Below are 18,046 nucleotides of genomic sequence, written 5' to 3'. Positions count from 1 at the left end.
ACTTATACATAGCAATAAGGTCACCCCTGAGCCTCCTCTTCTCTAGGCTGAACAAGCCCAGCTCCTTCAGCCGCTCCTCATAGGACTTGCTCTCCAGGCCCCTCACCAGCTTCGTCGCCCTTCTCTGGACCCGCTCAAGCACCTCGATGTCCTTCTTGTAGCGAGGGGCCCAAAACTGAACACAGTACTCGAGGTGCGGCCTCACCAGAGCCGAGTACAGGGGGACGATCACCTCCCTAGCCCTGCTGGTCACAGTGTTTCTGATACAAGCCAGGATGCAGTTGGCCTTCTTGGCCACCTGAGCACACTGCTGGCTCATATTCAGCCGACTGTCCACCATCACTCCCAGGTCCTTCTCTGCCTGGCAGCTCTCCAACCATTCCTCTCCCAGCCTGTAGTTCTGCTTGGGGTTATTGCGCCCCAGGTGCAGGACCCGGCACTTGGCCTTGTTGAACTTCATACAGTTGACCTCAGCCCATCGGTGCAGCCTATCCAGATCCTCCTGCAGAGCCTTCCTACCCTCGAGCAGATCGACACACGCACCTAGCTTGGTGTCATCTGCGAACTTACTGAGGGTGCACTCAATGCCGTCATCCAGATCATTGATGAAGATGTTAAAGAGGACCGGCCCCAGCACCGAGCCCTGGGGGACGCCACTAGTGACTGGCCTCCAACTGGACTTGGCTCCATTTACCACAACTCTTTGGGCCCGGCTATCCAGCCAGTTTCTAACCCAACGAAGTGTGCGCCAGTCCAAGCCAAGAGCAGCCAGTTTCTTGAGGAGAATGCTGTGGGAGACGGTGTCAAAAGCCTTGCTGAAGTCAAGGTAGACCACATCCACAGCCTTTCCCTCGTCCACCCAGCGCGTCACTTTGTCGTAGAAGGAGATCAGGTTCGTCAAGCAGGACCTGCCTTCCATAAACCCATGCTGGCTGGGCCTGATCGCCTGCTTGCCCTTCAAGTGCCGCATGATGACTCCCAAGAGGATCTGCTCCATGAGCTTCCCTGGTACTGAGGTCAAACTGACCGGCCTGTAGTTCCCCGGGTCTGCCCTCCGGCCCTTCTTGTAGATGGGCGTCACATTTGCTAGTCGCCAGTCAGCTGGGACCTCCCCCGATAGCCAGGACTGCTGATAAATGATGGATAGGGGCTTGGCCAGCTCCTCTGCCAGTTCTCTCAGTACCCTCGGGTGGATCCCATCCGGCCCCATCGATTTGTGCACATCCAAGTGCCGTAGCAGGTCACCAACCAGTTCTTCGTGGATCGTGAGGGCCACATCCTGCTCCCCGTCCCCTTCCACCAGTTCTGGGTACTGGGTATCCAGAGAGCAACCGGTTTTGCCGCTAAAGACTGAGGCAAAGAAGGCATTAAGCACCTCCGCCTTTTCCTCATCTCTTGTAACTAAGTTTCCCCCCGCATCCAGTAAAGGATGGAGATTCTCCCTACTCCTCCTTTTGGTGTTGATGTATTTATAAAAGCGTTTTTTGTTATCTTTAACAGCAGTAGCCAGATTGAGCTCCAGATGAGCTTTGGCCTTCCTAATCTTGTCCCTGCACAGCCTCGCTACATCCTTATAGTCCTCCTTAGTGGCCTGCCCAATTTTCCAAAGATTATAAACCCTCTTTTTTCTCCTTAGCTCAAGCCACAATTCTCTGTTGAGCCAGGCTGGTCTTCTTCCCCGCTGGCTCATCTTTGGGCGCATGGGAATAGACCGCTCCTGCGCCATTAGGATTTGCCTCTTAAAGAGCGCCCAGCCTTTCTGGACCCCTCTGCCCTTCAGAACCGCCTCCCATGGGACTCCACCAACCAGTGTCCTGAGCAGCCCAAAGTCAGCCCTCCGGAAGTCCAATACAGTGGTTTTACTGGTTCCCTTCCTGGCCCCGCCAAGAATAGTGAACTCCACCATTTCGTGGTCACTCTGCCCAAGACTGTTCCCGACAATCACATCCTCCACCAGTTCTTCTCTGTTTGTGAAGAGAAGGTCTAGCAGGGCACCACCCCTGGTAGGTTCACTAACCAGCTGCGTCAGGAAGCTATCTTCCACGCTCTCCAGAAACCTCCTAGACTGCTTCCTCTGGGCTGTGTTGTGCTTCCAGGATATGTCAGGGAAGTTGAAGTCCCCCACGAGTACAAGCGCCGACGATTTCGCAACTTCTGTCAGCTGCCTGTAGAACTCCTCATCCGTCTCCTCATCCTGGTTCGGCGGTCTATAGCAGACCCCGACCAGGACACTAGCCTTGTTGTCCCTGCCGATCCTAACCCAAAGGGACTCGATCTTGTCATTCCTAGCCTCGAGTTCTACAACATCGAAAGACTCTCTAATATAGAGAGCCACACCGCCACCCCTTCTGTGCTGCCTGTCCCTTCTGAAGAGCCTATAGCCAGGCATCGCAGCACTCCAGTCGTGGGACTGGTCCCACCACGTTTCCGTGATGGCAACCAAGTCGTAGCCTGCCCGCTGCACGAGGGCTCAGCACAGCTGAGCCCTCTATCAATGTAATATGAGGACCTTCAAACACAAACATACAAGCTTTTGCCAACATTGATAATTATGACTAAGACTGCATCCTCCCTAAGCAATTTGATTTTACCACGAAATGCCTCATGTAGACCTATCAAATGAAGAGTGGGGATTTTTTTAATTTTTGACTGTTATCTATTTGAGGAAAATGATACAAGCTGCATGATGAAAGCAAGAAAGAAAGCAAGAAAATCAAGGAAGGAAGGAACAAAGAGAAAGAGAGAAGAAAGAGAGAAAGAGAGAGAAAAAAAGAGAGAGCAAAAGAGATAAAGAGCGAAAGAGAGTGAAAGAGAGAGCGAAAGAGAGAGCGAGAGAAAGAGAGAAAGAAAGAGAGAAAGAGAGAAAGAAAGAGAGAAAGAGAGAAAGAAAGAGAGAGAGAGAGAGAAAGAGAGAAAGAGAGAGAGAGAGAGAAAGAAAGAAAGAGAAAGAAAGAAAGAAAGAAAGAAAGAAAGAAAGAAAGAAAGAAAGAAAGAAAGAAAGAAAGAAAGAAAGAAGGAAAGAAAGAAGGAAAGAAGGAAAGAAGGAAGGAAAGAAGGAAAGAAGGAAGGAAGGAAGGAAGGAAGGAAGGAAGGAAGGAAGGAAGGAAGGAAGGAAGGAAGGAAGGAAGGAAGGAAGGAAAGAAAGAAAGAAAGAAAGAAAGAAAGAAAGAAAGAAAGAAAGAAAGAAAGAAAGAAAGAAAGAAAGAAAGAAAGAAAGAAAGAAAGAAAAAGAAAAAGAAAAAGAAAGGAAGGAAGGAAAAATCCATCTTACTGCTGCTGCTCCACATTGCATGTCCACAAGAGGGCTCTGCTGGAGTACCTACATCGGCCCAGTTGGAACAGGAGCCAGGGACACCTCGCGCAGGTTTCTCCAGACCGTCCAAACTTCCCAATAGCTTCTCTAGGACAGCCCCTTTTAACCCTTAAGACCAGCTGAAAAAAAAAAAAATCAAATTCACAAAATTAAAATATGGAGAAAAAAATGGAGATGTATCAAGAACTTCTTTACAGAAGAAGTACAAAAGTTTGCAGTGAGAAGTTAAAAACCACTATAGCAAAAAAAAACAAACAAACAAACAAACAAAAAAACATGCTCAAAATGCCTCAGAAATGCCTCTCACATATTAAGGGTTTTGTACATCAGATTCCAGTGCCTTTGTTTTTTCATACACCTTAGAACATCATTAGGCTTCATCTTCTACTCCATGGCTCCCGTGTTTCCCTCAGCAGTGTAAATCCAGGTGAACAGAGTTCAACTTTCTAATCTGTACATTATAGCATTTACCCACTTTGTATGAACATGAACAGTGAGAGTTCACTTTCTTGTTTGCCTCAGTAAACTGACCTTATACTTCCTCATAAATGAACTAGTTGTCTGTATAATTGAGTTTAGGTAAAATTGAAAACCGAGACTAAGGCTTTCAGCAGTCCACTCAGCATAAACTCTTCTTGCACTCAATGATGAGACTTCTGAAGCAGAACTTGACTCTGGTGTGCACAGCATCAGGTAAACAGAACTAGACCATCCTCATGTGTAGAAATAAATTGTGTTTTACCACAGCAAGTGGTCAGCTTGAAAAGTTGTGGAATACAGTTAGTTTACTGTTTAAGATTTGCTGAGGTTTTGCATGCATAAGGCTGGATAAATATATATATATATATATTAATTATTTATGTATATGTATTGAATATCACTGCATTCTACAAACTGTGTTTTCAAAAAGTTGTAACACAAACAACTTCAACAGTGTGAGATAGCTACAAGCCCATAAATGCCTTCTGTAAATGTGTCATATGAATTTGAGACCTCTTCTGTTTAATTTGAATTTTATGGACATCACTACTGGCTTATTAATTGTAAGAACCTGATTCATGAGTTCCTGAGTTTGCTACCCCTACTGGACCGTAGGCTAATGGGGTCTGCCATACCTGTGCCTTGATCCCTTATTCTTGGACTGTAAGGAGCTATTTCTATGACCTGAGGGAAGTTTAGTTTTAGAGTAAAAGTGTGAAGGATCTTGTGAATAGTGTTAAAGACATTTCTGCAGGAATTGGCAACAATATGGAATGTAAAAGATGCAATTCTGGTAGAGTTAGCTGTACTGTCATCCTAGTTCATGGACCAACCTCTCACATGAATGCACATTTCCCGGCATATAGCCCACACACCGGTTCTGACTCATGTCTGGAATGTGACAACTGTCTTTCCAGGCAAGCAAATTCATGTTCAGGCTAGATCTGGCTCACACAGTGGTTTTGTTCTTCTAGGCAGGATGGGTACATCCAGCTCACACTCTAGCCCAGCGGACAGGGGCAGCATGAATGTAGATACTGAATGACATTTGTGTTTTATATACACAGTAGAGCAAAGCCATATGTGTTAGTCTGTGTTGTTTTTTTTTTTTTTTTTTTTTTTTTTTTTTGTTTTTTTTTTTTTGTTTTTTTTTTTTTCTGACTCAGTGACTGCATTGTGCTATGATGTCCATTTGAAGACTATTCATAAATCACATCTGGTTCAAAATGCAGAAGGCAGGTGCCCTCAATTTTCCCACCACTTGTAGCTCATGAAGTGACAGATACCTTTGTCTTCAGTGGCTTTAAAATTTGTTGCTACTTGCTCTGAGGTTAATGATGAAGCTCATTTTGGCATCAGTGGTAAAACATAATTAGCTTTGAAGTAAGGACTGCTATATGAACACAAGAATGGTACAGATGTCTCACCTAGACTGTATCACCAACCTGGAACATCTACCCCTTCTTCCCCTCCCTTTCTCAGACACATACACCTTTTTGGACTTCATCACAATTGTTGAGTTCATCTAGGAAGCCTAATCACACCCCATATCAACTGAAACTTCTGAATCTGAAGGCATGTGGTCTTGGGGAAGATTGTGCTGAAACACCTTCCACTTCATTTGCCTTCTTGGGAAGTAGATGGATGAAGAAAAGTAGCATTTTAGACAAATATGTTAAAATGTGTTTTGATTTTTTTTAAATGTTATGTTGTATCACTCTGGATTTGATTGACTTTTAATATGTGTCTTTTTGTCCAAATGCTGAAAGGCATAATTTAATGAACTAGAAAATAAAATTATTAATTGTCAGCATGACTGCTCAAAAATTGGAAGGCTTAGTCACTCTCAAGTCTGCAACAGCTTCAAAGATTTCATGGGACTTTAACTGCATGAGTTCTGCAGAAGTCCTTACCTCTCCCTTCTCAGAAAAATGATTGAAGGAGTGCAGTCATTAGAATTAAAGACCACACATAAGTTGAAAAAGTTTTTTAATAAAACCTGGATTGGATTAAAATTTTTATAGTCAGCCTGAAACTGTGAAGTAGTGCTTACAGAAAAGCATTTTTACTTTGTAGGCATCATACCAGCACAAAGAGACAGGCAGGTAGGAGTGTGTCTATCCAAGGTATCTATTAGTTTAGATGCACGTATTGCTTACTGTAAGGAGAATAATTTTAATCATGTACACCCTGCCTTGGTATTCATACAATTATTTCAAAAATAAAAGGGAAAAGAAGGATAAAGAAGAAATATACCAGCAGCCATGGCCAACAGGCATACAATAGTCTCCTTCTGAGTATGCAGTCCATAATATTTTCAGGAGCAGACTCAATGATGATCGACATGGCAGTTCTTTGCAGCTAAAGAGATGGTCCATAGGGTGGATTACACATCTCATAGTTCTTCTCTTGAAATTCCAGGAAGGAGCTGGGACAGCCAGCCCAAAACAACAGTGTATCTGTTCTGTTTTTATTTCAAACTGCAGACTAAAGTCCATCTGCCCAGGATTTTAAACATTAAATAGCTTTCTATTACCAGGTAGCAATATGTCTGCAGGTCCCACTTCTTTGCTAGAGCAGTGTGCCTCACTTTGAAAGTATGATCTCTGTAACGCAGCATGCGGAGTTTTGCCTGCTCTTTGAAATTCTTAGAATAATTTTGCTATGGGTGCTGCTGTAAAATTTGGTGTTGAGAATTGTGTTCCATTGTATTAATGATTTGCGTTTCACATTCTTCTGTGCCTAATTAGATTCATATCAAATGAAGTCATAAGTGCCTAGGGATAAAGAGAAACTCTTAAAAGACGATTGGCTCAGACAATGCAAGCCTCTAAGGGGAGTATCAAGCAGATGTAGTGATTAATTGGTTATTTGAACTTCATGTGCTGAACTGTTCTGACAGGACAGGTATTTTCATGCCAACTGGCTCGCTCCATTGCAAAAGCAGTTTTGTTGTGTAAGAAAAGTGCAACAACAAAATGAAGAGATGGCCATTTTATGTGCATGTGGGGAGTGCACCATCAAAAGTAGCATATGGCAGTTGTGCTCAATATTTAATAAAGACCTGTGATAATTAGTCTGGGGAGGCTGGGAACATATTTCTAAGGTCTGGAGTATGCCGAAAGGAAAAGAAAAAGAAGGAAGAAGAGCTATTAGAAATGGTACATCAAGTAGAAAATATTTAGCTGAAAAAAAAAATGTCATCAGTAATTTAGAAGTAACTGTTGGAAAATATAGGTTCTTCTACATTATGATGTGAAAGTTTTGGGGAATATGCACTGAACCAGAAGAACAATGGCACTGCAAGCAATTGCAAGTCCACCAGGGTCTCTTATTACTGAGAAGCCATGCCCTAACGCTGGCACCTGTTGCCTTCAGTTATTTATGGAGTTCAGAGCATTAGGATAAACTTCTGAAATATCCATCAGGTCCTATTCTGCTCTGACTAGCCCATATTGAAAAAAAAAACTCCGTACTTGACAGCTGCCATTCTGCTTCACAATGCAAACTATCACCTTCTGTTACTTGCACTAATTTTGGAGTGAAACTTCTTCAGCAGGTACTTGTTCCAAAATGGCTTGGCATATGGCTTCCAGGCCATAATTTTATGACATTTCTATAGTATTACTTTGACCTTTCACGTACCTGATATTGGCAACATTGTTAGAATACAGTTTGTTCTGCATTTAGCTGCTAACAATCACCTCTGGGGTCTCTTTGGGCTCCAGTGTTGGAAGTACTTTACATAACAGACTTTCTTGTAACAGACCTCTTTCCATCATTCCCTTACTGCCACATCTGTTGTCTAGTCAGACTTACATCCTGACATTAGTTCCTTAATCTTTCCTTGTTTTGTTCGTTGATCTCTCTTTCTTTCCATTTTGCTTTGCCTTTCTGTTTTTTTCCTTTTCCCTGCTGCTGTTCCCTGTGCTGACACATGCACTCTTGCCCCAACATATTTTTTCTTCAATCTTCATCTCATTATTTATATATTTAGTTTAACAAAATAAAAACACAGGTATGCACAAAGCCTGAACTAATTAGATTCCTGAAGAAAGAGAAAAGCTAACAGGTTATATTTTGGGCTTGCTTCCTTTGTTCTTCCCATTCTTTTGATTTCTGGCTTGATCTGTCATGAACAATCAAACCAATTAAATTGGAGCAGTGACTATATCCTTTATCAGTATAGCAGTATAACACATTTTATATAAATGTGTTATATTATATAACATATTTATATAAAATAATATAATGATATAATATAATGATTATAGTGATATAATATATCAGTATAACACATTTTTGGATGCTTAATAAAAGCTGCAATGGTTGAAAATACTTGCCTTAACAATTCAATTAAATAGGTACTAGGCATTGGGACTTGTCTATCTATTACATCAGGCAATTGGCTCAGAAATAAGAACAGCTATAAGAACATATGGAATTAGTCATCTTGCATCAGTCAAGGTACTGTTCTTGGTACATTTATAGCTTGTTTACATGGAAAATTAAAAAAAAAAAAAAGATATTTACCATTTCTCTTCTACTTTAGACTGGTAATACTTCTTCAGAAGAATATCTATATAATATAGATATATATTATATATATTATATATGTATAATATATATATTTTATATATATAGAAGTATACTTCAGAAGAATACTTCTGCACTCAATATAATTATACTCTTAATTTGTAAGGGAAGAAAGGCATCAAAACAAAAGTTTATATGGTACAAATACTGCTCAAATTACATAATATATTCTTCTGTAAATACAGTTCAATGCTTTAAATTTTCCTGTTCTCACCTAAGATTTTGCTACTGTGCATACCCACTGATGAACTACAGGAATGTCCCAGTCAACAGATCCCTTCCCTAAGCAAGCCCCTGCCATGCCCACCACACACAGAACTTGTGCTCCCTTCTGCCAAGTCCAAGACCCAGCATGGGAGACTAATCTTGCCCACAACTTGATGATTAGGAAACTTCCCTGGGATGTTTGATGTGTGGGTTTAAGTCTCTTCAGGTGCCTATGGAAGGTCTGAAAGACAAACGTCCTCCCATGCTAGAAGAACTGCTGTGACCTCTGGAATATTTAAAAGGTATGGAGACTGTTGCAGAACTCATAAATGTGGCACTTAAATGTACTGAGAGGGACAATGAAGAGATCATACAAGAATTGGACTCTCTAATAGATCCTGTAAAGAGAGGTAGAACTTCAAGCATAAATTGTCCTTCAGGTTTTCCCATGATATCCACCTGTTTGGCAGAAGAATCTTGATTTTAAGCCACAAAGTCCTCCATTCATTGCATATGAAATTCAGTCAGGGCTATTAAGCACTGCCTAAAGAACCAGGTACCTAACTGTCAGGTTGGCAAAATCAGAATCCTTCTTTGAAGATGGTCAGTATTCAGTTTTGTAACTGAAGCAATTAGACAGTGTATTAGACAATGCAAAAAGTGAGGTCTTTTCAAACAGGTTCTTTGCCAGTTTACTAATGACTTATTACAATTATTATTTAATTAAAAGCACTGAGGTGTTGGAAAAAAAGCAACAGGCCTGTATTTTTGTTTCCTATCTTATAGTGTATGTTTAAGGGATTCTCAGTGCAAAATTAGCTTTAATGCATAACCTCTACAGCATTATTAAAAGTGAATCAGACTGAAAAATACAGATTTGCACTCTTGCTGCTGGCAATGTTTTTGCATTCTATTCATCTATAGTGATGAGCACAGACCTTCAGGTTATCATTTTGTTTCAATCTAGTCTTATATTTCTCTTTGCATACATGATCAAGTTTTAGCAAGCACTGAAGGGAATGTGGTTAAACTCCCTTTAAGTTTTTTTTTTTTTTTTTTTTTAATATTAATTTTTATCCAATAGAAATGTGTGAATGAGCTTCCAGTTCTGTAACTTTTTTTTTCCAGTGTCAGACGTCACAGCAAAGGTACATAAATAAATAAACAAATAAAGGTCTTCTTTCCAGATGTAAGTACTTTATGTCGAAAATTACATTATGAAACTTTTCAATTAGACTGATTGTCCAGGAGCACTCCCAGACAGTACAGGTCAGTCATACTCCCAAACATAGTCACCTATCATTCATCACCCCTCACCTTGTGTGGCTGTGGAGTGAGTACACAGGATCAGGGAATTGATCTGATTAGAACTAAACAAGAATAAAAGTAAACAATCCATACCATCAAAGAGAAAAACACACCCCATGTGCCACTCTTCAAGAAAATGCTCTGCGCAAAAACCTGATTAATTTTACTACATGTCAGTTTCCTGACCACACAGCAACACTGGATGAATTTCAATTCACACTCATATATGTATTTGTCTCCAGCATTGGAGCTTAAAGGTGAGCCCCTTAAAGGCTGCATGAACTTCTGTTATGGTTAATAGAGACCTAGACAGGAGTTCAATTGGTACCTGGTAATATGTCAGGTGCCCTAGGATATCTAAGGTACCTCCGTGAAAATTGTACATCTGGCACAGGATCTTAGGGAGACCTATACACTTCCAGAATGGTAACTGGAGGATAGGTGAGTTAATCTATGGACATTTGATTTGAGACACTAAATCCTCATGGTTAGCCAAATGCATACAAATGTAAAAAAAAAAGACTCAAGCTAAATCTCTCCTCTAAAATGTCTTAACCCTAGGGCAGAACGACAAACGACACTCACAAACACTCTAGCCAGAACCAGGCAGAATGGCAGCACAAGCTGTAGGTTATTGCTTAAAGGCAGTTAGAGAGAAAGTCTTCTTACTTCCAGGAGAAATACTCCTGCGTTGAAACTGTTCAAGGAACTACAGTGCTGAAGAGTTAGAAGAGGCCCCAGAAATGGTTACAAAAAAAAAAGAAAGAGAAAACTAAACCAGTTTTCTGCTTGTTATTCAGTGATCTTTAGGCAATAGATTTCCTTTACCCCTTAAAGTCCTTCAGATACCCAAAGTAGTTTGGCTTTAGCTACAAACCCAAGAGTTTCAGTTTTACTCTGAAACACAGAGCCCTCTACAACCACAGTAATCTTCAGTATCTTCAGGAAAACCTCAATGAATGGAAATCTTGCATACTACAAGGTGTTTTTTATAATTATCATTCTATGAGTAAAACCAACAACAATAATCTCACTTTTATAACAGAAGAGGCCGTTAGTCTCCTCTCAGTTCTGCTAAACCCTCTGGAGAAAGAGATCCAGCCCAAGACGCATCTTGTTCTCTTGACCTGAAAAGTCTATCTCAATGCATATTAAATGATTCTGTGACATTTTCTGTAATTAATTCAGCTACCTTTCTCCACTTGTTAGAGCCACTGACTCAGATTCCTTCTGGATTCAGCCTGTGATAAGGAGAGCCCCGGAGGCTCAGCTACCACAGGGACTATGCTGTCTGGTAGTGACAATGAGTTCTAAGGAGGGAGACACTAAGAAATTGAGGGAAGTTTTATTTTGCCCTTTTCCCCCGGGTCCCTGAGATGTGCATGGCACTCTGAATCCCACAAGTTCAAAAAATGAAGCCCTGGTCACCTTCATGAGCATTAAATGTCAACAGAAGAATTCTACAATAATATCATAAAAAAACAAACATCCAGTTCTCTGTATTTCTTAGCCTTATTTCTGGGAACGTTGGACCCTGTATATATTTAGGAATATATCACAAGGGAAAACAGCAGATTTCTTGACACACATAGAAAATAATGCTTAGACCTTTGAAGAAGGTAGAGTTAAAAACAATTTCTAAGTGCCATTTTTATGTTAATTCATTACCATAGCAAAAGCAATGCTTCACTAATTCGTAGCTTTCTCCCTTTGTAACTCTGAAATTGGAGACCAAGATTTAGTTTTCTGTACTAATCACAGATAGTTTGAAAGTATTTCCTGCATCAAGCATCCTTTCCTTCCCCATGCATGTGAAAAATACTTCAGCAATCAGGGCTTCCCCATAAGGGCAACTCTATTTTCCTGGTGAAGTTCACCCTCTGTGTGTCTCTACAGAGACATACTGAAAGCTACTTTTTTTTTTTTTTTTTTTTTTTTTTTTTCCTGTGTCTTTTAGTTCTCTTCTTGGGGTTTTCTGGATGCCTTGTGATCCCATATTTGCACATTTAAGAGGCATTCAGCTGGTGTGAATCTTCTAGAACAGGCTCTCTTAATCTCCTGATTGTCCTTTAACTTCATTTGATGCTCCCTGCCATGTCTGCCTGTGCCCAAACAAGGCCTCTGTGTTGTTTTGAGTAAGGGATTAAGATCAGTCATTCTAAAGGCAAAAAATACTTGGTTCTACTTTTGTATTCCTTAATTCCACAGATTCTTCTGTGCCCAGGAATCAGAGAGCTGCCCAATATTCTTCTGTTTACAGACTTTTCCTTGTAAGTATCTCTGCCATTCTACCTCAGGGATTGGGATGAAGTTCCCTCTGCTTCTAAAGAGCTAAAATTACATAATTTCAAGTATATGTTATCAAAAATGAGAAAAGTGTATTTCAAGAATGCAATTTGCTGCTGATTGTAAGACTCTCCAACTAAAGGCATGGGTAACCTGAACTGAGCAAGGATGAAGAGTCTAATTCCTCTGAAAATAATGATTTTTTTCTGACTTGATCTAAATTCCTCATGTACTCTTCCATAAAACTCGTGAATGATAACTTTGATTTGAATATTTCATCTTTAATCAACACAATCATTCACTCGTCTTCCAGACTAGGTGAAATTACTTTGAGCATCTTGCTGCTATTTAAAGTGGGGTAAAAGTATTCATTTCCCCTTACCTTCTGAACTTTCCCTTACCAGAGTTACATCCTTCAGCCTTTCCTTCTATCTGTGCTCTGAACTGACCAAAAGAGCAAGCTGAAAAATAAATGAAGAACATTCAGGAAGCACAAATTTGTCCTCACTGTATCAAGATTACCAACTGCTTTGTTGTTGTTGTTTTTCTTTTTTTTTCCCCTTTTCTTTTTTTTCTTTTAAGTAAACATCATTGCAAGTCACAGTTTTTACATATATGAACACTGAAGGCTCCAGACAGTAGCACATGGAAGAAGAGAAACAGCAAAACAGCATAAAGCTTAAGTGGAGATGCTGATTCAAGAACTAGGAGTAGCCAGCCAGGTCTCAGAAGGCATGGGAATAACCTTCTGGGAAGGATTATTGCAACTCAGAAGGTTACTGCTTCAACAGAAATGAAGCCTGGAAGCAAGGAAAAGATTTGTCTTAAGGGACATATTGTGTAGGAGGAAAACTGGATACTTTTTCTCCTGTTCTTGACCAAGGCCTTTTTATATTTTCTCTGTGTAGCAAATTAGATTATCTTGTATAATAAATATTGCCTTTTAAAATCTCTGGTTTTCTTTGGGATGCTCAGTATTAAGGAAAAGCTAAAGACATGGGACTCCAAAGCTCATTCATTAAAACTCCCAACAAAAATGTAGGTTCAAAATGTGAATTCTGATTTGGTGAAGGAAAACGTCACTGGTATTGCAATAGTAGGATCAAAAACTGCTGGAAAACAGTATAATAGCTTTGCTCAGATAGGACATCCCTCACCAGGCAGAGCAACAAGACTGTAAATCAAGAAACACACCTGAAATAATATTTAAAAAACCCGTGGAAGTATAATAAAACATGGAAACTAGATAGTATACCACATGAAATATGAAGTTATATCTTCTGTGAAAAACATCCAGTCCTTCTCCCTATGAAGATGGACCATCTGCAGTTGCACTGAGTCTATTTTCTGATAATTACCTTCAACTGATTACAAGTGGGCAGGCATACAAGGGTGTAATGGGAAATTGCCAGACAAATCTTTTGGTCTTCTATGATGGGGTTACAGCATTAGTGGATAGGGGAAGAGTGACTGACATCATCTACCTGGACTGGTACAAAGCATTTGACACTGTCCCCATAATATCCTTGTCTCTATGTTGGAGACATATATGATGGAAAGGCCACTCAGTAGGTAAGGAATTGTCTGGATGGTCACACTCAAAAAATTTGTGGTCAATGGCTCAGTGTCCAAGAGATCAGTAATGAATGGCATTCCCCAGGCATCAGTACTCGGACTGGTGCTGTTTAACGTCTTTGTCAGCAACATGAACAGTGGGATCAAGAGCACCCTCAGCAAGTTTGCCAATGACACCAAGCTGTATGATGCAGTTGACATGCATAAGGAAAGGGCTGCCATTCAGAGGGATCTGGACAGGCCTGAGAGGTGGGCCTGTGCAAACCTCATGAGGTTCAACAAGGCCGAGTGCAAGGTCCTGCATCTGGGCTGGGGCAATCCCAAGCACAAGCTGGGAGGAGAATGAATTGAGAGCAGCCTCTCAGAGAGAAGGACCTGAGGGTGTTGATTGATGAAAAACTCAACATGAGCTGGGAATGTGCACTTGCAGCCCATAAAGTCCACTGTATCCTGGGCTACATCAAAAGAAGTGTTGCCAGTAGTTTGAAGGAGGTGATTCTCCCCCTCTACTCAGCTCTTGTGAGACCCCACCTGGAGTACTGCATTCTGCTTTGGGGCCCCCAGCACAAGAAGGATGTGGAAATATTAGAACGAGTCCAGAGGAGGGCCACAGAAATGGCCAAAATTCTGAAGCACCTTTTCTATGAAGACTGGCTGAGAGAATTAGGGTCGTTCAGCCTGGAGAAGAGAAGGCTCCAGGGAAATCTCACCACAGTCTTCCAGTACCTGGAAGTACCTGAAATCTGGAGAGGGACTCTGTCAGGGAGTGTAGTGATAGGACAAGGGGTAATGTCTTTAAAATGAAAGAAAGTAGATTTATATTAGATATTTGGAAGAAACTCTTCACTCAGAGGGTGGTGAGGCACTGGAACATGTTGCCCAGAGAAGCTGTGGATGCCCTATCCCTGGAAGTGTTCAAGGTCATGGCAGGGGGTTGGTACTAGATAGTCTTTAGGGTCCCTTCCAACCCAAACCATTCTATAATTTTATGATTCTGAAGAAGGATTCAAAACCAACCAAACAAAAAACAACCATATCTTAGTTCTTAGACTGGATGACAGACACTTCTGATGAAAACTTGACAACAGCTAAATATTTTAAATGGAGAGGGTCAGTTCTTTCAGGAAAAGCCAATTATCCTCAAACCTTCCAAGTAGAGCAAGGCTACAGCTGTATTCTGTAACAGAAATTTTAATGTTACAGGTACAGCTACACTGTATTGAACTTCTATGCCAAAGAATTCCTCAGAAGGACACTTGAACCTGCTTAATCAAACTTTGCAAAAGTGTTTAAAATGATTGATTTCACAGCAGCTGACCTTCAAGCATCACATGCACAGAAAGCCTCCAGACTTATTAAGAGTGTTGAAAATCTCATGAAGAAAGGTAATGGAAAATACAAAGGTAATAGAAACACATATTCAAGGTATTCTTCAGCTACGGTTTTAATTTCAGTTGTTGCTAAGTTGTTACTCAGTCTCATTTATTGTTGGCCAAATGTCAGCTCACAGAACAATCACCAAAGTCAGCTTATCATATCTGTTTGCTAAGCTCACCTAAATGACAACTGTGTTCAGAAGCAGAGAAGCCAATCAAAATGAAAGAATGAACATAGTGAACAGTGAACATATCCATGGTCCTGTGCCTAATACTAAAACATGGCTTTAACATAAATAGGACAACCAGAGCTGAACTGGTCTACGCTTCCTCATGTATCCACAGAAACTAAAGAGATGCTTCAGAAGAGTGTTGTAAACAAACAGAAAACAAAGCTTTTGTCTGAAACTTTCTCTGTTTTCAGTATACTGTTATTTTTGTGTTTTTGTAAAAACATCCCTAAAACAAAGCAAACAATTTCAAGCCTTGTATTTCTTTCAGAAAATAATTTGTGTTCGGTACTTCATTATAATCAGGATAGTATTTCTTACACATTTATTTATTTTTTAATTAGTATAGTCTCCTAGATGCCTACACTCAGGCTTTTCTCCACACAATGTTTTATTACCCATAAAACTAAATTTTTTTGCTGTATCTACAGAAAATTGTTGAACCTGAAAATTCTTAAGTTCCTAATGTGAAGAATAATGTTCTAGTTTATTTGAGTAAAAAGAAAATTTTGAAAGGATGAACCTTAATGCTATGGAAGAGCTTGAAAGCCTGAATCTTGATGCTCTGACAAGATTACAGAATTAAAAAAATGTTTTTAAGTCAATGCTCAGTTTGTTACCTTAGAGATCATTATTTTCATGTCTAGCGGTAGACTTAGTTCATGATTTCTAATGTTAGCTTTGCAGCACTGGTTATCCAGCAATTATATTTAAGATCAGCAGAAAGACTAATTTCATACTTAAAATAAACTATATATTTAATGCGTATGTGAAGCCAAAATAAGATTTAAGGAAAAAATAATAATGAACACTTGAATGCTACTCATCAGCCAAACAGATGACTCCTAAAGGCCCTGTTTCTTCAGATGCTTTCAACATGCAGTACTTTATCTAGTCGTGTTGAAAATAACAGGACCTTTTGTGTGCACCAGTGTTTGAAAGACATGCTGTTAAATTGGCAGAAGCTACTATATATCTACTCTTAGTTAAATAGGCTGAAAATACCCAATCCTTCTTTGAAACCTTGACAGTTCTGAATTTTTTCTTTCTCTTTATGGGTAGTGTTTTGGATGTCAGCTCAGTTCTCTGATAACTCAATTGTTTTGGTTGGTTGTCTCTGCTAAACTGAAAACAGCAATTTTCATTAATCTGTAGCTTTTAAAATATATTTCCCACAATTACCTGCAGTATAGTTCTCTTCCTTGCAGTACCTTCTCTGTAAGTTGGAATGGATTTTTAGCTGCCTTAAAGTGATCTGCAATATTAGCCTCATAAAAATATTTTGGATGAATCTTCGTGAATATTTGATTTGGTAGTAAAACCAGATTTTCACAAGAAAATATATCTGACCTCAATTAATTCCGTACTCCATCTTTATTTATTATTTTAATTCAGTCTTTATGGATAAATAATACCTGCAGCAGCTGTACGTGTAAAGGAAGCTTCAGGGACACTTTCTGAAAAATCTATACATTTAAGCATCCCAGAGAGGAGAATGCAACAAAACATCCTGGTTTTCTAACTTCTAAAATTCATTTAGCTTGGAAGACACTAAGATTTGCTTGTTCAGCTCCCATTAAGGAATAAAAAGGAAACATGTTAGGGAATCTAACAAAACTGAGAGAAAGCGGTTCAGCCTGGGTAAATCCAGCTGCTTTCCACCACCACTTACCTACCTCTGGAGGAGCCTAACTTCATTATATGTCTCATTATTTAGCATGAGAGCTCTTAGACATTTCAATACCTCTTCCAGGAAGGGGAATACTTATTTCCTACCTGAGGTTTTACTGTCTTGTAAATCATTCAGATATGCACAGTATAAGTCCTGAGAGCAACCTGGAAAGTTAGCTGTGTTCAGAACTAACAGCTAGCTTCTCCTGGCCTACTCTTTTCCCTTTCCACACACCTATTTGTAGGGATGTTTGGGTGGTTCATGGACATGGGACAGGTCTGGGTGTTGGTCTCTTCACTTGAGAAGCACAGCAAGAATCACAAGGTCATTGACAACATGAAGCCATTTCCTCCCCTGCTGGGTAAAAGAGTCTCCTGCCTCATGCTACTGGGGTTCTGGGTTTCCCAAGAAGAGTCTGAATTTTACAGAGTACTGTTGTTGGATGGAAACAAAATCAGGCTGAAAGTGAGGTTATTAACCATAGGCAAGTACTGTAATCCTGAGGTCAGAGCCAGGCTTTTGCCTGATTGCTTTCATCTGGCTTTACTGCCAGCAGCATAGGACTCACTTCTCAGGGGGACAGAGAATGCCCTAATTTCTAGACCACTGAAAGCCCTGAATTCAGGTGTTCCAGAGGGCTCAGTCATCCTCTGACAGGAGAAGCACCGACCCATCACTCCTGCTTTCTGAGCAGTTTCATTAATCATTACAATATTGCGTTAAAGATAAGTATCTTTGATATCACATGGCTGCATTAACATTACCAGTCCCAGAAGACCAGAAGTGGACTGTAACCTGAGTGACAGATAGCTAACAGCAGCCATCTGAATCTTCACTTGAAGTTGTCTAAATTCCTGATAGTCAGACTTAAATTAACTATACCAGTTTCAATCAGCATGGATTCTAACAACTTTTACAATAGCACAGATTCAGAACCTGGGGGAAGCAAGTTTCCATCTGGCTGTGGAAGAGCAGAACTGGCTAAGAATTGAATGTATATTTT

At 40.2% G+C, this 18,046-nt stretch overlaps 1 long non-coding RNA gene across 2 annotated transcripts in view; it reads right to left on the bottom strand.

Moving 5' to 3' along the window:
* LOC140001554 (uncharacterized) overlaps positions 1–18,046 on the bottom strand; it is a 53,900-nt gene that overhangs the window by 14,303 nt on the left and 21,551 nt on the right. For both annotated transcript variants that reach the window (XR_011806854.1, XR_011806852.1), the window contains exon 2: positions 3,272–3,432. This is a non-coding gene — a long non-coding RNA (uncharacterized lncRNA). The remainder of the gene's footprint in view (positions 1–3,271; positions 3,433–18,046) is intronic.

This window comes from Anas platyrhynchos, chromosome 1, assembly GCF_047663525.1.
Source record: "Anas platyrhynchos isolate ZD024472 breed Pekin duck chromosome 1, IASCAAS_PekinDuck_T2T, whole genome shotgun sequence".
In the NCBI taxonomy this organism is placed as follows: Eukaryota; Metazoa; Chordata; class Aves; order Anseriformes; family Anatidae; genus Anas; species Anas platyrhynchos.
The sequence above is the reverse complement of the archived record's forward strand: the minus strand, read 5'-3'. Positions and strand labels throughout refer to the sequence as shown.